We start from the raw sequence: 22013 nt of genomic DNA, 5'->3' as shown, positions 1-22013 counted from the left end.
CCGCGTGCACTTATCTGTCAGCACACGACCAGCAGCGCTGAACACACGTTCAGACAGAACGCTGGCTGCGGGGCATGACAAGATCTCCAAGGCGTAAGTGGCTAGCTCCAGCCATTTATCCAGATTGGAAGCCCAAAAAGAACAAGGGTCCAGTGACACAGTCATGGCTTCAATGTTTACTTGGAGATACTCCTGTACCATCGTCTCTAGGCGTTGATTATGTGTCAGACTTCTTGTCTCCTGTGGCCTTGCAAAGGGTGGGCTAAAAAAGTGGTGGAATGATTCCGCAAAATTGATGTTACCAGCAGATACTGTGGTTCTGTTACGGTTTGAGTGCTGAACACTTGATGGTCCCATGGTTGGCAAGTTGGAACTGTGAGATTCACTACGTGCACCACTGGTGTTTTGTGGAAAAGCACATGTAAGATTCTGCAACAGTCTCTGCTGATACTCCTGCATGCGTGCATCCCTTTCTATGGCAGGAATAATTTCTGCAAATTTACTTTTGTACCGGGGATCTAACAGTGTGGCAACCCAGTAGTCAAGATTATTTCTAATTCTCACAATTCGAGGGTCATGTTGCAGGTAGTGCAGCAAGAAGGCACTCATGTGTGTTGCGCATCCAGGAGCACCAAGTCCCTGTTGTGTTGGTGGCAAGGTAACAATCATGCTTCCTTCCTCTGTCCTCTCCCCCCAACCTCGCACAACAGAAATGTGATCAAGGTCTCCCTCATCTGATGAGTCTTGCATGAGTTCGTCCTCCACTTCTTCCTGGGGTCCTGCACCTTCCTCACTAGTTTGGCTGCTACCATGCGCCCTGGTAAAACCATCTCCCCCACTCTCACATGTATGCCGCCTTGGTGCTGCCGACCGTCTGGACCTTGCAGATGTTAGCCCTTCCGCATACAACTCCTCCTCCTCTACTTTCTCCACCTCCTCTTGTGCCACCACCTGACTCCGAATTCTGTTTAACATGCGCTCCAGCATGTAAATCACCGGAATAGTCATGCTGATAATGGCATCGTCAGCACTAAACATCTTCGTCGCCATTTTAAAACTGTGCAGAAGGGTGCATAGGTCCCTGATCTGAGACCACTCCTCCAGCGTGATTTGCCCCACCTCTGGATCTCGTTGTCCCAGGCTATACGACAGAACGTATTGCACCAGGGCTTGTCGGTGCTGCCACAGTCGCTGCAACAAGTGCAGAGTTGAATTCCACCGGGTAGGCACATCGCATTTTAGCCGGTGAAGTGGCAGGCCCAACAACTTCTGTAGAGATGTAAGTCGCTGAGCTGCGGGATGCGAACGGCGGAAGTGAGCACACAGCGACCGTGCCCTCTGCAGAAGGCCATCTAGTCCGGGATAGTGGGCTAAAAATTGCTGGACAACCAGGTTCAACACGTGAGCCATACAAGGCACGTGTGTGACATTGCCCCGGCGAAGGGCCGCACCCAGGTTTGCAACATTGTCGCACACGGCCTTCCCTGGTTTCAGGTCCAGTGGAGACAACCATTCATGAAATTAGTTCTCCAGAGCTGACCACAACTCCTCAGCTGTGTGACTCACATTTCCCAGACATTTCAAAGTAAAAACCGCCTGATGACGTTGAGCCCTACTGCCAGCATAGTAAGGAGGTGTGCAGGATCCCTTCTGCACAGTTAGAAAGCTTGTGGCATGACCAGACAGGCTTTGGGTGCAGGTGGAGGACCGAGAGGAGGTTGAGGAGGCAGAAGCAGTGGAGGAACTTTGACATAAAGAGGATTGACGCACAACTCGTGGGGACGGCAAGACTTGGACAGTGCAAACTGCCGGTCTGTGAGGAAGATGCAGGCGGACATGTTAGGTTGCCTTGATCCAAAGGTGGTGCTATCGATGTCGGACAGCGCTGAACACCAGCTGGTGTTACCACTTCCAAAGAAAATGATGACCTGCCAATCACGCTGGCTGTTGCGGGTAAAGAGGTGGCAGGTCTGTGCCCCAAAACAGATGTGACTGCTGTCCCCCCAGTCACAGAGGATGAAGAGGCCGCGGATGCACAAGATATGGCAGACGGTGGTTGGCCCGGCCGGCTAGGCCGCATTGTAGCACAGTGAGCTTCCCACTGCAACTTATGCTTCATGTCCATGTGCCGGTTCATGCATGAAGTACTCAAACTATGTATTTTTTGGCCTCTACTTAGCTTTTGCTGACAAATGTTACAGATAACACGAGATGGGTCATCTTTATCGATCTGAAAAAATGCCCAGGCTATGCAAGGCTTAGCACCCATGCGACCTGAAGAGCCACCACGACTTGTGGTGAGAGGCAGAGTTGTGTTTGAGGATGCAGTTGTTGACGTGCTTCCAGTGCTACGTCTCTGTCCAGGAAGGCGCAACCTGACCTCGTCGTCACTAGCATCCTCCTCCACCTCCTCTGCTGACCTCATCTCTTGGCTGACTGTGGGTTGACAGTAAGTGGGATCTCCAACCTCATCATCATCACCCTGTGCGTTATCACACCCGTCGTCCTCAGAGCCAACCTGTTCCTGCCCTGACAAAAAACTAAAGTTGTCGCTCCAATCAGGTATTTGAGTCTCATCATCGTCTTCCTCATTGTCTCCACCAACAGGACTTACAGTTTGGGAATGAGGGTCTACATTATGGTCAGAACCTTCAGCGTCTGGTCCTGGATCCGACTCATAAAGATTCTGGGCATCAGTGCAGATCATTTCCTCGTCTGGATTCACAGAAGCGCTGGAGTCGACCTCTGATTCCCAGGCTATAGTATGAGTAAACAGCTCTGCAGACTCAACCATCTGTTCTACCTCATACTCAGACGGGCAGCTGGAGATTTGGGAGCTGTGAGGAAGCAAGTGCGATTGGGGTGACACCTTTGAGGACTGGAGTATTTGTGATGTTGAAGTTGATGTGGAGGAGAGCCCACTTAAAGGAGCACTTGATATCCGTTGAAGCACCTGCTGTTTTTGTGCCTCATCTGGAATTTGTAGCGATTGGCGTGGCCTTAAGAAAGGGATCTTATCACATTGTCCGCTAAAAGAAGTAGACATTTTAGTTTGGCTGGAAGATGGTCTTTCTTCTGCAGATGTTACTGTTGCTTTAACACCTACCCCACGGACACAACCTTTTTTCCCCTTCCCAACACGCCTATTCCCCTTTCCACCAGCCGCAGGCCTTTTTCCACTCATTTTGGTGGTTAACTAATTCACAACTCTGGAGTTGTTTGCACAAAAAAACAATGGATGGGATCCGAGCAGAGCTGAGTGGCCAAACTGTGGTATTAGGCCAAAACTATTGGCTGGGTTAGATGCAGAAAAAAATTATATTCAATTTGCAACCTGATGGAGGTCAGTATAGATGGACTAATAGAACAAGTCCCACACACTGCTAGAAGGCCAAATATTTTTTCAGAGGTAGATGCAGATAAAAAATATTTTTAATTTGCAACCTGATGGAGGTCAGTATAGATGGACTAATAGAGAAAGTCCCACACACTGCTAGAAGGCCAAATATTTTTTCAGAGCTAGATGCAGACAAAAAATTATTTTTAATTTGCAACGTGATGGAGGTCAGTATAGATGGACTAATAGAACAAGTCCCACACACTGCTAGAAGGCCAAATACTTTTTCAGAGCTTGATGCAGAAAAAAATTATATTCAGTTTGCAACCTGATGGAGGTCAGTATAGATGGACTAATAGAACAAGTCCCACACACTGCTAGAAGCCCAAATAATTTTTCAGAGCTAGATGCAGAAAAAAATTATATTCAATTTGCAACCTGATGGAGGTCAGTATAGATGGACTAATAGAGAAAGTCCCACACACTGCTAGAAGGCCAAATATTTTTTCAGAGCTAGATGCAGACAAAAAAATATTTTGAATTTGCAACCTGATGGAGGTCAGTATATGTGGACTAATAGAACAAGTCCCACACACTGCTAGAAGGCCAAATATTTTTTCAGAGCTAGATGCAGAAAAAAATTATATTCAGTTTGCAACCTGATGGAGGTCAGTATAGATGGACTAATAGAGAAAGTCCCACACACTGCTAGAAGCCCAAATATTTTTTCAGTGGTAGATGCAGATAAAAATTATTTTTAATTTGCAACCTGATGGAGGTCAGTATAGATGGACTAATAGAACAAGTCCCACACACAGCTAGAAGCCCAAATATTTTTTCAGAGGTAGATGCAGATAAAAATTATTTTTAATTTGCAACCTGATGGAGGTCAGTATAGATGGACTAATAGAGAAAGTCCCACACACTGCTAGAAGGCCAAATATTTTTTCAGAGCTAGATGCAGACAAAAAATTATTTTTAATTTGCAACGTGATGGAGGTCAGTATAGATGGACTAATAGAACAAGTCCCACACACTGCTAGAAGCCCAAATATTTTTTCAGAGCTAGATGCAGAAAAAAATTATATTCAATTTGCAACCTGATGGAGGTCAGTATAGATGGACTAATAGAATGATGCTATGCCCAAAAGGTTTTACTTCACTAGGTGCAATAAAAAAAATTGGTATTCTATACACAGGTGGTGTAGCTTGCAACACAGATAGGCTACTCCACTGACTAACACACTCTGCAATAGGCCAAAAAGGATTAGCTTTGCTAGATTCAGCCAAATGCTGTGAAAAAAACTTGCACAGCACTGGCACAGACCTGCCTGGCAAAAACTGATAGGAACTGATGTAACTTAGTCCTGAAAAGGACTGCAATTACAATTAGTCTTTACTCCCACAATCTATCTATTTAAGAGCACAGACCTGCCTGATAAAAGTCGTAGGAAATGCTGTAACCTAGTCCTTAAAAGGACTGCAATCACAACTATTCCCTACTCCCAAGCTATCTGTAGATTTGTGCGAAAATTGGCTTGAAATTAACAAGGTAAAGCGCACACAGCAACAGCGGTGCCGTCTAACACGCAGCTGTAGCAGTGAGAAAATGGCTTGGTCTTATAGGGCAAGGACATGTGACATACACTGCCAATGACACATGCCCTTGCTTGTGTGAAAAAAAGCACTTCGCTCCGTGTGTGCGCTGCTGATAGGCTGACAGATTGCACCTCCCCACTGTAAATGCGGGAAAGAGAAAAAAAAATGGAGATCTTCATTATTCCTGCAGAGATCCATCCCCTGCCCCTCCCCCCACCCCGCTATACACTCAAACTGTGTATTAACATTAATTTTCATCATTACTGAGAAAAAAATCCAGTTATGATTTTGCTGCACGAACAGTTATCGAACATAACCTCGAACAGCCGAATTTTTCTCAAATCGTTCGTGTTCGCCGAATTTGAGATTGGCGAACAGTTCGAGTCGAACAACGCTCATCTCTAGTCACTAGGGAAACCAGACTCACTGCACAATGTTCGTTAAGTCACGTCCATAATAACCTTCTTATACTCTGTTTTCCTTTACACATCCTCTACACAGTGACGTAGATAGAAATCACAGTGTTACGGATCCGGGTGGTGGAACCTCTGTGCTGCGGTGCAAGGAGGGACCAGAGGGGCGTAACTAGGTATCAACTCGGAGCAAACAAGGTCGTACGGCGGCTCAATCGACTCCGTGACCAGAGAAGGACCGAGCAGAGGGACCAGGTGCTACTCTGGGCCAGACTTTGTATGAGAGCAGGTGACTCCCACGGGTCAGAAGGCAGGGACTGACTGGTATAGCAGATGGGCACAACAGGCAGGCTGGTGGGTGATCCGGGTAGACTGACTGGCAGACTCGGCAGGTAACAAGCAGGGGCCTCCAGGTAGGCACGGCAGGTAACAAGCAGGAGCCTCCAGGTATGCACGGCAGGTAACAAGCAGGAGCCTCCAGGTAGGCTGGCTGGTAGGCACGGCAGGAAACAGGCAGGTGCTTCCAGGTAAGCAAGCGGGTTGGCAGGCATGGCAGATAACAAGCAGGAGCCTCTAGGGTAGGCTGGCTGGTAGGCACGGATGGTAACAGGCAGGAGCCTCTAGGTAGGCTGGCTGGTAGGCATGGCAGGTAACAGGCAGGTGCTTCCAGGTAAGCAGGCGGGCAGAGCCCATAGACAGACTGGCGGACTGAACGGAAGACAGACTGACGGGCTGGAGAGTAGTCAGGCTGGCGAACTGGACTGGTAGTCAGGCTGGCGGGCAGGACTGGTAGTCAGGCTGGCGGGCAGGACTGGTAGTCAGGCTGGCGGGCAGGACTGGTAGTCAGGCTGGCGGGCAGGACTGGTAGTCAGGCTGGCGGGCAGGACTGGTAGTCAGGCTGGCGAGCAGGACTGGTAGTCAGGCTGGCGAGCAGGACTGGTAGTCAGGCTGCCGGGCAGGACTGGTAGTCAGGCAGGCAGCGGAACCTGAGGGCTGAAGCAGAGGTAAGTACACAGTGCTACAACTTTGCTCGGGCACCTCCATTTTGGAGGAGGTGCCTTATATACGGGAGGTCCTCCGGCCATTAACCGGGGACTCCTTAGGACGGAATGCGCTGCCTCTTTATGAGGGAGGAAGCATGCGCCCTAAGCACAGTACCTGGACAGCTGCGCCTGCAGGCAGCCGCAGCAGTAGGAGCACCGGAGGATGCCGGGCAGGGAACGCGGCGGTAAGAGGGACGGCGTCTCTGCCTGTCAGGGAACAGACACGCCGATACTACACACAGTGACATAGCAATAGCTGAAATTGAGCCCCCCCACCCAAAGGGAAAAAAAAAATAAAAAAATTATATATATATATATATATATATATATAAACCGTGAAGGAAATAATTATTTGATCCCATGCTGTTTTTGTAAGTTTGCCCACTGACAAAGACATGGACAGTCTATAATTTTAAGGGTAGATTAAGTGTAACATTGAGAGATAGAATATCTAAAAAAAAAAAATCAAGAAAATCACATTGTATAAATTTGATAAATATATTTGCATTTTGCAGAGAGAAATAAGTATTTGATCCCTCTGGCAAACACCACTTAATACTTGGTGGCAAAACCCTTGTTGCCAGTACAGCGGTCAGACGTTTCTTGTACTTGATAATGAGGGTTGCGCACATGTCAGGAGGAGTTTTGGTCCACTCCTCTTTGCAGATCATCTCTAAATCATTCAGATTTTGATTGCTGTCGCTTGGCAACTCAGAGCTTCAACTCCCTCCATAAGTTTTCTAAGGGATTAAGGTCTGGAGACTGGCTAGGCCACTCCACGACCTTACTGTGCTTCTTTTTGAGCAACTCCTTTCTTGCCTTGGCTGTATGTTTTGGGTCATTGTCTTGCTGGAAGAACCAGCCACGATCCATTTTTAATGTCTTGGTGGAGGGAAGGAGGTTGTCACTCAGGATTTTACGGTACATGGCTCCATCCATTCCCCCATTGATGCGGTGAAGTAGTCCTGTGCCCTTAGCAGAGAAACACTGCCAAAACATAATGTTTCTACCTCTATGCTTGACAGTGGGGATGGTGTTCTTTGGTCATAGGCAGCATTTCTCTTCCTCCAAACATGGCGAGTTGAGTTAATGCCAAAGAGCTCAATTTTAGTCTCATCTGACTACAGCACCTTCTCCCAATATCTCACAGAATCATCCAGGTGTTCATTGGCAAACTTCAGATGGGCCTGCCCATGTGCCTTCCTGAGCAGAGGGACCTTGCGGGCACTGCAGGATTTTAAACCATTAAGGCGCAATGTGTTACCAATGGTTTTCTTGGTGACTGTAGTTCCTACTGCTTTGAGATCATTAACAAGTTTCCTCCATGTAGTTTTAGGCTGATCTCTCACCTTCCTCATGATCAAGGATAACCCACGAGGTGAGATTTTAAATGGTGCCCCAGATCGATGTCGATTGACAGTCATTTTGCATTTCTTCCATTTTGTTACTATTGCACCAACAGTTGTCTCCTTCTCACCCAGCATGTTACTTATGGTTTTGTAGAACATTCCAGCTTTGTGCAGGTCTATGATCTTCTCCCTGACATCCTTAGAAAGCTCTTTGTTCTTGCTCATATTGGAGAGGTTAGTCTGTCTGATTAATTGAGTCTATGGACAGGAGTCTTTTATACAGGTGACTATGTAAGACAGCCAGTGTTGGACTGGGGTGTCTGGGGCCCACAGGGGGAATTGATCCTCGGGGCCCACTCTACAGCTATATGCAAATACCTGTTAGCCGTTATCTCTGTTATAGTGGAGCGTCGACTGTAAATTGCAGGCGGCTCCTGCATCTACTGTGCACCACTATAACTAGGATGTACAAATAAGGTAGTTTGCATTAAAGGGGTTCTTTGGTTACAGCAAGTTATCACCGATCCATGGGCTTCACAAGATATGTGATAACTTATTGATTGTTTGGGTCCGAACATTGGAAAACGCACCTATCGGAAGAATGGGGAAGTTTTATCCCTGTCAGGACACTTATCCCCATTTTAAAATGCAGCAGCAGGTGGGAAGTCTGACCGCAGCCTCATACATTCATTTTGGGGCTTCCAGATGAAAACAAGAACAGCAACTGAGGGAATGAATGGATCAGTGGTCAAGTCGCACATGAGCTCCAGTCTAATGGGTATAAAAACTCCACATTCTACCAATTGGTGCAGGTCCCAGTATTCAGACCCCAACCAATCAATACTTTATCACTTATCCTGTGGAGAGGTGATTACTTGTTTTCCCCGGAGAACCCCTGTAAGTGCATCTTGTTCCAAGTATTTAATCACTAGTGCAAATAAAGAATCTTCTAATTAATATCAGAAAGAACAAATGACCGCCATACCCAACACAACCCACTATACCAACAGCAATAGTACCACATACAAAGGAGAAATACTGCCACACATTACCAGACCACATATTACCACCACATAGTGACCGAATAATACTACATACAAGGCAGAAATACAGTGACACCCGTGACCAGACCACATATTACCACCACATAGTGACTGAATAATACCACATACAAGGGAGAAATACCACCACACCCTGACCAGACCAGATATTAACAGCATATAGCATCCAAATAATTTCCCATCATTGCTCTCCCCCCACCTCCTCCATCATTGCTCTCTCCCATCTCCATCATTTCTCTCCCCCACCTCCTTCATCATTGCTCTCTCCCACCTTCTCCATCATTTTCATATTGCCATCTTCATTGCCATATCTCCCCCCACCTCCTTCATCATTGCCATATCTCCCCGGCACTCCTCCATCATTGCCATATCTCCCCCACCTCCTATTTTATTAAATTTTATATTTAATCCAAAATTGAGGCAGTGTTTATGAAAAATGTACAAAGACTTTACACAAGGGGCAATACAATACATATGCAGTTACACAAAATAATAAGTATTAAAGAAGAAACTTACTATAAGATCGCAGAGATGATTCAATATAGCTGGAGGGGAGACCACACACGGTATAGCTGCAGTCCATTTTTCTCCCCGGAAGGGCTCACAGCTCCGGGAAAATAAGCATATTGTTGCTTGGCTGACCCTGTCACTAATAATATGGGCCCCATTATCATCGGAATAAATGGAACTTTAGTTACTCCATATTTTATTTTGGCTCCGATAATCCTGCAGTTTGCAGGTGGGGAATTGTCTTAGTTAACGAGCTGTGTCCTCCTCAGCTAGATGTAAATTGTCGGAGGTCTGTGTCAGAGGAAAACACACTCACATGCTAATTGGGGTTGTAGCACCTTTCTTTGTGCCAGCATCTGTCCAAGCCACTTCTGCTGTGGTGATAATTTGCATACAGACAGATGGCAGATTATCAGCTCTTCTCTCCTGACAAATACTATAGGGGAGGAGGAGAAGAAGAGGGGTCTGGGGGGGGGGGGGGGGGGGAGGGAATTCTTAATATTTTTCTGACAGGACTAAATACTTATTTCTCACTGCAAAAGGCAAATAAATTTATCTAATTTATACTATGATTTTCTTGATTTTTTGGGATATTCGATCTCTCAATGTTAAAACTAATCTGCACTTAAAATTATAGATTGTTCATGTCTTTGTCAATGAGAAAACTTTCAAAAACAGCAAGGGATCAAATACTTATTTCCTTCAATGTATATTTCATATATATATATATATATATATATATATATATATATATATATATATATATATAGAGTACAGACCAAAAGTTTGGACACACCTTCTCATTTATAGATTTTTCTGTATTTTCATGAGCATGAAAATTGTACATTCACACTGAAGGCATCAAAACTATGAATTAACACATGTGGAATTATATACTTAACAAAAAAGTGTGAAACAACTGAAAATATGTCTTATATTCTAGGTTCTTCAAAGTAGACACCTTTTGCTTTGATGACTGCTTTGCACACTCTTGGCATTCTCTTGATGAGGTTCAAGAGGTAGTCACCGGAAATGGTTTTCACTTCACAGGTGTGCCCTGTCAGGTTTAATAAGTGGGAGTTCTTGCCTTATAAATGGGGTTCGGATCATCAGCTGTGTTTTGCAGAAGTCTGGTGGATACACAGCTGATAGTCCTACAGAATAGACTGTTAGAATTTGTATTATGGCAAGAAAAAAGCAGCTAAGTAAAGAAAAATGAGTGGCCATCATTACTTTAAGAAATGAAGGTCAGTCAGTCCGAAAAATTGGGAAAACTTTGAAAGTGTCCCCAAGTGCAGTTGCCAAAACCATCAAGCGCTACAAAGAAACTGGCTCACATGAGGACCGCCCCAGGAAAGGAAGACCAAGAGTCACCTCTGCTTCTGAGGATAAGTTTATCCGAGTCACCAGCCTCAGAAATCGCAGGTTAACAGCAGCTCAGATTAGAGACCAGGTCAATGCCACACAGTTCTAGTAGCAGACTCATCTCTTCAACAACTGTTAAGAGGAGACTTTGCGCAGTAGGCCTTCATGGTAAAATAGCAGCTAGGAAACCACTGCTAAGGACAGGCAACAAGCAGAAGAGACTTGTTTGGGCTAAAAAACACAAGGAATGGACATTAGACCAGTGGAAATCTGTGCTTTGGTCTGAGGAGTCCAAATTTGAGATCTTTGGTTCCAACCACCGTGTCTTTGTGCGACGCAGAAAAGGTGAACGGATGGACTCTACATGCCTGGTTCCCACCGTGAAGCATGGAGGAGGAGGTGTTATGGTGTGGGGGTGCTTTTCTGGTGACACTGTTGGGGATTTATTCAAAATTGAAGGCATACTGAACCAGTATGGCTACCACAGCATCTTGCAGCGGCGTGCTATTCCATCCGGTTTGCGTTTAGTTGGACCATCATTTATTTTTCAACAGGACAATGACCCCAAACACACCTCCAGGCTGTGTAAGGGTTATTTTACCAAGAAGAAGCATATGGCGAAACGGCGTCGTCGGGGCAGATTTCTCTAAACCTCCACTGGCTGTACACTGCCACTAACACTCTACATGTAAGTACTGCACTTGGATTTCATGCCTATGAATAATACAACTCTGTGCACATAGCTTTCCACTAATAGTTTCAGTGAATGCTGATTCTTGTTGCTGCTTTTCATATACTTATATGAGAATTGCACTTGCATTTATATCTACCAATATAGTCAATCTTCTCAAATATGAATAATATAATCCTATACACATAGTTCTCCATTATAACTTTATTTAGTGCTGATTTTTGTTGCCGTATTTCATATCCTTCATAATTGCACATTGCATTTATATTTACAAATATAATCAATCTTCTCCATATATAGGGAGAGGAATCGATCTTTCATGAACTTGCACTTTATGTTTTGATTTGGGGGGATTGGCACTAAATTATTTACAGCACGTTATATCTAAGGAAGAAGTGCAATATTGATATTTTAGATCTTATAGGCATGTGTTGCTAAATAACTATTGTTGCATGTAATTTGAGCCAGTGTGGAGTGTTTTATTGATGAAATTTGAAGGCACCTGTTTTTTACTAAGTTTTTAAATTATTGAAATAAAAATTAATTTATTTTAGTGGATTTGCATCTTATCTTGCTTTAAACCGAGCTCATATAGCCTGTGTTTGTGTGCCAAATATATTTATTCGGGAGGTATAATTGTTGACCTTATTGATATATACCATATTAATTCAAGTCTGCAACCACATAGACCAAAGGTCTGTATTTCTCACTTACTTATCCCTATCTCACTCATCACTAGGAAATTGTTCTCCTGTGCGCCCATGTAGCTCAGTATGAGGGCTCCCACACAGTATGATGGCCCCCACAGATGTCGGCCCCCACAACCCTTCACTTAATATGATGCCCCCACAATTCCTGACATTTAAAAAAAAACACAAACTACTCAACCAACTGTAATATGAAGCCTATAGTACTGAGACTCCATACTACAGGTGGGATGTAGTGACGCCATTGTGCCTGCAGTGCACGGAGTCTTAGACTCACAGGCGAAGGCTGAATGGTGGATCGGGAAGCTTTCGACTCCCTGATTCACTATTCTATTCAATGCCATCACCATCAATTCAAGGGCACCATAGCGGTCACGTGGGTTGCCACTATGGATGATTCGCCCCTGCCTATCCAACTATTGAGAGGTAAATATCTCATTGGTCCCGGGTTCAATAGAATCTGCCCCAAGAATGGGGCTCAGTGAGTGTCTCTTAGAAGCCCTAGTTTGCCCTTATATAGATATAGAAATATATATAAAAATACACTGATAAATAGGACCAGATATGTATCAAGGTATAAAGGAAAGGGTATGGTACACATATATGTATATATACACAGACACATACATACAGTAGGGAAAATAAGTATTTGATACAATGCCGATTTTGAAAATTTTCCCACCTACAAAGAATGGAGAGATCTGTAATTTTTACCGCATGTTCACTTCAACTGTGAGAGGCAGTATCTGGAAAAAAAACAGAAAATCATATTGTATGATTTGTACATAATTGATTTGCATTTTATTGCATGAAATAAGTATTTGATACAATAGAAAAACAGAACTTAATATTTGGTCCAGAAACCTTTGTTACAGTTACAGAGGTCAGACGTTTCCTGTAGTTCTTGACCAGGTTTGCATACACTGCGCAGGGATTTTGGCCCCCTCCTCCATACAGATCTTCTCCAGATCATTCAGGTTTCGGGGCTGTTGTTGGGCAACATTGAATTTCAGCTCCCTCCAAAGATTTTCTCTTGGGTTCAGGTCTGGAGACTGGCTAGGCCACACCAGGACCTTGAAATGCTTCTTACGGAGCCACTCCTTAGTTGCCCTGGCTGTGTGTTTAGGGTCATTGTCATGCTGGAAGACCCAGCCACGAACAATCTTCAAAATTCTTACTGAGGAAGCTCAAGACTGGGTTAATGACGGCAGTTAATTTATAGGGACCAATGAACCTAGGTCCCAGCTTCCAGGAAGGGACTTTCAACTTAACATTCCTGGTAGACAACCACACAAAGTTAATCACATTCAGGTTCGGACCTGGCAAGCGTTTTTTGTCAGCCATGAGTTTATACCTGTCTCCCATGATCTTTAAACTACTCAGCACCCCCCGCCACATAAAGAAGAGCTACGAAGAAAACCGTTCCTCCTCAGGAACTCCCGAAGTTCCTCCCCCACTAAAGGTGCCAAACTGTGGATGGTAACCGTATGCACCAAAGAACAGTGACCTGCCAGTGGATACTTGAAGATGATTATTAATTGCAAATTCTGACATCAGTAAGTAGGATGCCCAATCCTCCTGATTTTTGGCGACAAAACACCTGAGGTAGGTCTACAAACTCTGATTGACGCGCTCGGTCATGGGGTGGAAGGCAGAGGAAAAAAACAGCTGCACCCCCCAGTCGAGAACAGAATGCTTTCCAGAACTTGGAAACAAACTGGGTCCCCTATCTGATACCACATCGGAGAGAACCCCATGAAGCTTCACAATCTCATTTATAAACACCCGAGCAAGTGTCTTAGCATTTGGAAGTGCAGGTAATGGGATGAAGTGAACCATTTTACTGAACCTATCTACAACCACAAAGACCACTGTTTTACCTGCAGAAACCGGGAGGTCAGTAATAAAATCCATGGACAAGTGTGTCCATGACCTGGTAGGGATAGGTAGTTGAAGAAAAGTACCAGATTGCAAAATAAGAGGAGGGGGGTATACATACCAAAATTTTTTGGAAACCAAAAGCTACAAATTCCCTTCTTCGGTGGGAGAGCCACTATCCTCTCCCTCTGATGAAGGGAATACCAAAAGGCCAATACATCAGGCTGAGAAGGAATTGTTCGACTGATGGTGAATTTATACAGCAGGCTAAGGAAATGAGAGAGAGGTCTAAACGAAGGGGATACCCTGATTGGGTTTTGAGAAGGGCGCACCAGTTTGCTTTAAAACAAAATAGAGAAAATCTGCTCTCTCCAAGAACAAAAGACGATAATGAAAAAGAAAAAGAACTTATTAGGTTGATTGCGACATACAATAATGGTGCCCCACAAGCAAGGGTCATTATAGAAAAATATTCGGGAATTCTACCATAGACGAGGATTTGAAAAAAGTTGTTGGTACAAAACCACAAATCACGTTTCATAGAAACAAAACGATTGGAGACAGGGTTGTCAAAAGTCATTTTGTGCAATCTAAAAAGGACAAGTCTTGGTTATCAGGGAGACCGAATGGCTGCTACAATTGCAGCGGATGTGTGGCCTGTCCGAATGTTAAGACTACAAAAACCTTTATGAGTAACGTTACTGGATTGTCCTTTGATATTAGAAGTTTTATTAATAGCAGAACAAAATTTGTGATATTTAAAGCAACATGTATTTGCAAAAAGGAGTAAATGTGGCGCCCCTGCTGCGCATTGGAGCCACAGATCCCAGTGGGGTGCATGGACGGATTTCTCCACAAGAGGCCCTCACAGCATACACACACCTCCACCCTACCACCTCAGACCACCAGAGGGAGCCCGGATAGGGACGGATATATATGGAGGGTGGAGTTAGGCAGGGAGAACAAGGTCTATCAGGGAACAGATCAGAGCACATTCTGCTCAGAGAACAGAGTTCCTGCTCACAGGCAGAGAGGGACAGAGTTCTCAGTTCAGTTCCTGCAGGAGTCAGCTCAGTTAAGAGTGATTAGACTGCAGTGGAGCTCAGGTTAGTGAGCTTAAGGTGTGCCGACACCATAAGAGCGGTGAAGAAGCAGTGAGCTTCCTGCTAGTGTGTAGCATAGTGAGGGCCCCAAGTAGGCCGAAGGCAAGTGGAAGGAGAGTAACATAGGGGGCAGAGGAGCTTTACCTGCTCACCCTAAGCACATATACCGGACACCGGGTCCACGTCTGCAGAGATTCCTTACACCCAGCAGAGACAACCGGAACCCCTGGAAGACTTCAGATCCCAGGATCACCCAAGAGCTGATACGTACCAGAGCCAGGAGTCACGGAGGCCCTGCAAGCAGGGAGAGTGATCTCCAACCAAAAGCCCTACCACAAGATCAGCCGATGCAGGACAGAAACCAAGTTAGGCCTAGCTCCAAGCAGGTCAGAGACTTACTAAACAAAGGCAAGAAACAGGAGGCTCTACACCCGCTCACTGGGTTGAGTCCTGATATGCACCATTCACCCTACAGCGCCCCGGATCGTGCCTGAAACACCACCAGTAAAGATACTGAAGTGAACTGCGTGCCTATTCTTGCTCTGAACCTGCTGGGTCCCCTCTGTCCTGCATCCCTACCTCTACGCTGCCCTGAGGCCCTGCTCGACCTGTGGGGAGCTATACCATCTAAGCTGCCTGAACACCGGCCTCAGAGGACTGCCGCAGCGCTGGTGATCACGAACATTTATAACCCCAACTTAAATTACCCTTTTTAAGAGATACCCCAGGGTACGGGCCCAGGAGCCGAGTACCGCAACATCCCCAAGACCAGGCAACAAGGCCCGGGCGCCGAGTACGTCCCCATCCCATGGGCCCGTCTGTAAACAGGGAAAACCATACGAGAAATGAGAAGAAGAATAGGAGAGCATCTAAATTATATTGCAAACAATAAAGACACCCATTGCTAAACATGTAAATTTCGTGCACGGGGGAGATCCGAAAGTTACATCATTTACGGGAATTGATTGCATGAAAGTGAATAGTAGGGGAGGGGACATGGACAGAATCCTACAGCAAAAAGGAGCAAGATCGATTTTCCGGTTGAACACCATGGCCCCTAAGGGGCTCAATGAGCAACTTGGCTATAGCTGTTTTATCTGAAAGGAGTATCTCCTGATCCCCATCTCCACCGAACAAAATCCTCCCCCTCCTTTCACCCCGTTTGATCATGGAGGGTCCCATTACATGAGCCTGTCAAAATCAGATTTTTGAGCCTTTAAAATCTTGAGTGCCTTCAAAAGAAGGTGATCTTTATATCCTTAAGGATTATATACCCTTAGGAAGAAGGGAAATTTATGGATAGATATATAATATATGACATTGTGGGCAACAGGTTGCTTAAAGAGCGCCTTCAGAATGAAATACGTATATTCAAATTATGTCTGATGAAGTTTGTATTTAAAGCTGCCAGCCTATCCCAAGTAGGAAGGAGCATCATGTGCGATTTGGATTGATGGTCACTATGGCAGTGGTAATCATTCAGAAATAATACGGTATATATGGGGACATGTGACCATATGTGGTCGGCCGTGTGACTGAGGCGTTTCGGGTGCCACGTGACCGAAGCGTTGTGGAGTCCACGGCCACATGTTGTAACATATGGCTGAGCGTAGATGGCTGTAAAAATGGGGCTGCATTGCGTGATCGCGGCATGCCGGGCGGCCAGAAATTATGTGATCGGTTATGTCACCTGGTCGCGGTGCGATAGGGTGAGACCCAGCCGTGTCATGTGATTGTGAGACTCCGCGCTGCAGGAAATGACATGTTTTGAAAGAGTGGGAATACATATAAGGTGGTCAAAATGGAATGAATCTGATGAGAGCACTATTATGGGATAATGTATTTGAAAAAGCAATGGGTTTGATAGAGATAAACCCGGGAATTATAGCAACAAAAATATAAGACAGATATAAGCCCCGCCCGGGAAGTGACATAGAATCATAGAATCATAGAATGGTAGAGTTGGAAGGGACCTCCTGGGTCATCTGGTCCAACCCCCTGCTCAAAGCAGGATTCACTAGATCATCTCAGACAGATGTCTGTCCAGCCTCTGTTTGAAGACGTCCATTGAAGGGGAACTCACCACCTCTCGTGGCAGCCTGTTCCACTCATTAATCACCCTAACTGTCAAAAAGTTTTTTCTAATATCTAATCTGTGTCTCCTCCCATTTAGTTTCATCCCATTGCTTCTAGTCTTTCCTTGTGCAAATGAGAATAAAGATGATCCTTCTACAATGTGACAGCCCTTGACATATTTGTAGACAGCTATTAAGTCTCCTCTCAGTCTTCTTTTTTGCAAGCTAAACATTCCCAAATCCTGCAACCGTTCCTCATAGGACATGGTTTGCAGACCAGTCACCATTCTGGTCGCTCTTCTCTGAACTTGCTCCAGTTTGTCTATGTCTTTTTTAAAATGTGGTGCCCAAAACTGTACACAGTATTCCAGATGAGGTCTGACCAAAGAGGAGTAAAGACCGATAATGACTTCACGTGATCTAGACTGTATGCTTCTGTTAATACATCCCAGAATTGTATTTGCCTTTTTTGCTGCTGCATCACTGTTGACTCATGTTCAGTCTATGATCTATTAGTATACCTAAGTCTTTTTCACATGTACTGTTGCTTAGCTCTATTCCTCCCATTTTGTATATGCTTTTTTCATTTTTATTGCCCAGATGTAGTACTTTGCATTTTTCCCTGTTAAAAACCATTCTGTTGGTTGCTGCCCACTGCTCCAGTTTATTTAGGTCTTTTTGAATCCTCTCTCTCTCTTCTCTAGTATTAGCTATCCCTCCTAGCTTTGTGTCATCAGCAAATTTAATCAGCTTACCCTCAATTCCTTCATCTAAATCATTGATAAAGATGTTGAACAATACAGGTCCCAGGACGGAGCCCTGTGGTACCCCACTTGAGACATTCATCCAGCTGGATGTGAAGCCATTTACAACCACCCTTTGAGTCCGATCACTAAGCCAGTTATGAATCCACCTAACAGTTGCCTGGTCCATTGCATACTTGGTCATTTTTTCAATAAGGATGGTGTGAGATACTTTGTCAAATGCTTTGCTGAAGTCAAGATATACTATATCTACAGCATTTCCCTGATCCACCCAGTCAGTGATTCTGTCATAGAAGGAAATTAAGTTAGTCTGACATGACTTGTTAGTTACAAACCCATGCTGACTCTGGTTAATCACTTCATTCTTATCCATGTACTTACATACATGTTGTTTAATAATTTGTTCAAAGATCTTTCCTGGTATAGAAGTCAGACTCCCTGGAAAGGAGGGAGAGTAAACCTATTTACATACAGGAAGTGAGTGTGTGGGATTATCTCCCCATACATTTTTTTGGAAAAATAGTGGAGGAAGCACTCTGCACCATTGTAATGAACACTCGCCATTGTGAGCCTCATTGAATTTTTTGTTTTACTCACTTTGACACTATATTGGCACAGAGTCACCTTCTCTCTTTGCATGAATTGTGCCTTCCCCAAAATGCTAAACATACTCCCCTGATGAATTCTCCGTAAGGAGAAAGAAACGCGTCGGAAGGGTTTTTGTGGGATATGTTAGAAGGTACACAAGGGTACTGCCCGTGTCGGGGTGGGAACTAAACCCAGGTTCATGACAGGGGGGGGGGGCATCAGTCCTCATAAAAAGATCGACAGACAGAAAATCCTGGATGGTGTCTACATGCAAAATAGGTGAGAACCACACATTTTCTTTCTATATTGCACAATAGCACTTTAGATTATGATTAATGTTAACAGTCAGGACTGGATAAATTCATCCGGGGACCGTATCCTGTAAATATCTGTAATGAGTCTTTTTGAGTCCTGAGGTTAATAGGGGTTATGTTGATTCAGTAATGGATATATAGGATATAAAGTTTTATAAGTATAAGTGAAGGTTATGTTATAAGAGAATCCTATCTGCTGTGAGTTCTCCTTTCGTTTAGGAATTGAAGGACAGGTCCTAATAAAATGTCCCTTTTTCCCAGAAAAAAAAATACGCCTTTATTCTTGCGAATCTCCGGGGAAATGATGATGTAAAGGCACCCCCTAACTGCATGGGTTCTGCTACCTCCCCCAGTACTGGTTCACCTCCAGACCGCTCCCCCGGCAGCGGCACATAAACCCGACAAGAAGGTCCCGTAGCAGGTGGTCTCACCCGTCTATACCGAAGGCATCTATCAAGACGTATGGCCAACGACATGGCAGCCTCCAAGGACTGAGAGAGGAAGTAAGCAGACTACACCTGCTCCAAGCTTTCACAAGGAAACATGTGAATATCACCGGCACCTCCCTACTACAGACTGAGGTGCATGTGTCTAACAACCATGACACATGCAGCCGCGGCGGCACTAACATAGATGCCGAGCACGCCGCAAATACTGGGCGAGCACCCGAGCGTGCTCACCGAAAGGGTTAACAATACACGCTCCCTCATCACTAATGAGAACAATATGTTTCCTCCCTTCCTGTCTCCATAGTTGGGTCGTATGTATCTATTACAGGAAACAGAACAGAAACCTTATGATTCTTATAAAGGGGCAACACAAGACCCCAAAAGAGCCTCCGTGCTGAAGGGGTTAATGCCCCCTGCGCCCAGTAATGGGGTCTCCACATACCTCCACCTGCAGAGCCGCCACCACATATATGGCTGTTGTGTGCGCACAGGACCTGTGATGAGGTCACAGGAGGGGAGGAGTCAGGGGTCACATGATCAGGGGCCTCAGTGGATGCAGGACTCTGCTGTGCTGGTTGTCATGGTGCTGGATGAGCTGAAGTTTATGTGTGGGGTCAGGAGGGGTTTACAGTGTGGATGTAGCAGAGCCGCGTGTGTACGAGGTGTGCGGAGCCGCGTGTGTACGAGGTGTACGGAGCGGAGCCGCGCGTGTACGAGGTGTACGGAGCAGAGCCGCGCGTGTGCGAGGTGTGCGGAGCAGAGCCGCGCGTGTGCGAGGTGTGCGGAGCAGAGCCACGCGTGTGCGAGGCGTGCGGAGCCGCGCGTGTGCGAGGCGTGCGGAGCGGAGCCGCGCGTGTGCGAGGCGTGCGGAGCGGAGCCACGCGTGTGCGAGGCGTGCGGAGCGGAGCCGTGTGTGTACAAGGCGTACGGAGCAGAGCCGCGCCACGCGCGTACGAGGCGTAGGGAGCAGAGCAGAGCCGCGCGCATACGAGGTGTAGGGAGCGGAGCCGCGCGCGTATGAGGTGTAGGGAGTGGAGCCGGAAATGTTTGGACTACTGCTTTGTGCAGGGCAATCAAAGATTTTTTATGTACACTAATATGGACAGAAGGCAGGCTCTGACCCCTAAAGCAGCGGGGAAAATAGACCAGTGCTAAAAAAAAAAGAAAAAAATCCGCACACAATTCTACTTCTGTGTGTGCAGGAAAAATATTGCTTTGCCTCTGACAAGAGCTGTTTTAAGATGGACACTGGAAGAACACTTTATCCTCTCCCTAGCTAATACACAAGCTCTTCCCTGTACTCTGTCTTAGTTGTGAGTCTTCAGTAGTGTTGAGCCACCCCCGTAGTGTTCGAGTTCGGTTCGTCGAACACCCGTGTGTTCGTCGAACACCTTCGAACACCGTTAAAACCAATGGCAGGCAAACAAAAACACATAGAAACACATAGAAAACACCTTCAAAGGTGTCCAAAAGCTGACAAACTGCTCAGAAGACACAACTAACACATGGAAAAGTGACAAGTACATATAGTCATGCGAAAAGAAGAGAGGTGGAGGAGTAAAAGGAGGGGGAGACACAGATATAGGCATGTCATGCCCTTCTAAAACCAAAAAAGTGCGAAGCTGACACGGCCAGTCCGTTCCTGCCCGTGCCACCTCCGTGTCGCCGGGTTTGTGCCAGAGTCGCGGTGGACCCTGACGGCCAGCCCCCCTCTCCCAATACTGGTGCCTGTCCGCTGGTGGGTCGAGCGAGCCCCCCTGTGGTGGAGGCAGCTCTAAGCTTTTTAATTTAAATTGTCTCTCTAATTTGAATGAATACACTTTAAATCCTTTTACAAGGATCTATTGAAGGGCAAGTCTCATGCCAGCAGCCGCGTAATTCCAGCTCCAGTAGCGTCCACTAAAGCTGCTGCAGTTAAAAAGCTTTTATAAGGATCGAGCTCGGCTGTCCACCGCAAGGCATCCTACCGCCAGTCCCAGCCCCTATGCCTTGGGGTGCCTCCTGATGCTCTTCACTGAGTATCCCGTGGTCCCGAAGCATTTCCTTTGAAAAAATTAAGTGTCCAAACTACAGGTGGTGTAGCTTGCTTAACAGCCGGGATAATCCGCTGACTAGCAGACACTGCTACTAGGCACAAAGTATTTCCTGGGCTAGATGCAGTTAAAAATTTGTAATTAGATACTCTCGTTGGATGCTGAGAAAGCATTCCATAGAGTCTCCTGGCACGCCATATATTATTCTCTTAAAAAGCTTGGGGTAGGGGTCTAGGGGACCCTTTTATAGCCAAAATCACGGCCCTGTATCGCAACACATCACCTAGGCTGAAGATAAATGGAACTGTAGCACCCCGAGGGGTCGGTTGCTACAGAGGTATTGCACCTCACCCAGAGGTGTGATATCTCACTCTCAGGTAAGGATGGAGTGTGGATCAGGACCCGACACCTGCATGCATTACACCACATTGCCGTGGGGCAGGGCGACCAATATGCCCCTGAGATGGGCACGACAGTCCCTGTACCTGGCTGGAGTGGGGGGAGGGAACACTGAGGAAGGGGAACCCTGTAGTGCAGGAGCAGGGAGGAAGCAGTTCCTGGGTGCATTGAGAAGGGAGTATAAAAGGTGGGCACCATCTTAGTTCAGTGCAGAGAAGTCTGAGCAGAAGTGACAGGGAGCAGGGGCTCTGCATGAGCTCTGCTCCGGAGGCGGGCCTAGTAACAGAGGCCCAGGCCTGGAAGAGGGAGAAGGAAGGAAGAGGAGCGGAGAAGGC

General features: G+C 45.9%; 1 pseudogene; it reads right to left on the bottom strand.

The window, feature by feature from the left end:
- Positions 1-19757, bottom strand: part of LOC141240302 (uncharacterized) — a 63514-nt pseudogene extending 43757 nt beyond the window's left edge.
- Positions 19758-22013: the final 2256 nt, after the last annotated feature.

Source organism: Phyllobates terribilis, unplaced genomic scaffold (assembly GCF_046119375.1).
Source record: "Phyllobates terribilis strain yellow unplaced genomic scaffold, ASM4611937v1 Scaffold_831__1_contigs__length_621364, whole genome shotgun sequence".
In the NCBI taxonomy this organism is placed as follows: domain Eukaryota; kingdom Metazoa; phylum Chordata; class Amphibia; order Anura; family Dendrobatidae; genus Phyllobates; species Phyllobates terribilis.
The sequence above is the reverse complement of the archived record's forward strand: the minus strand, read 5'-3'. Positions and strand labels throughout refer to the sequence as shown.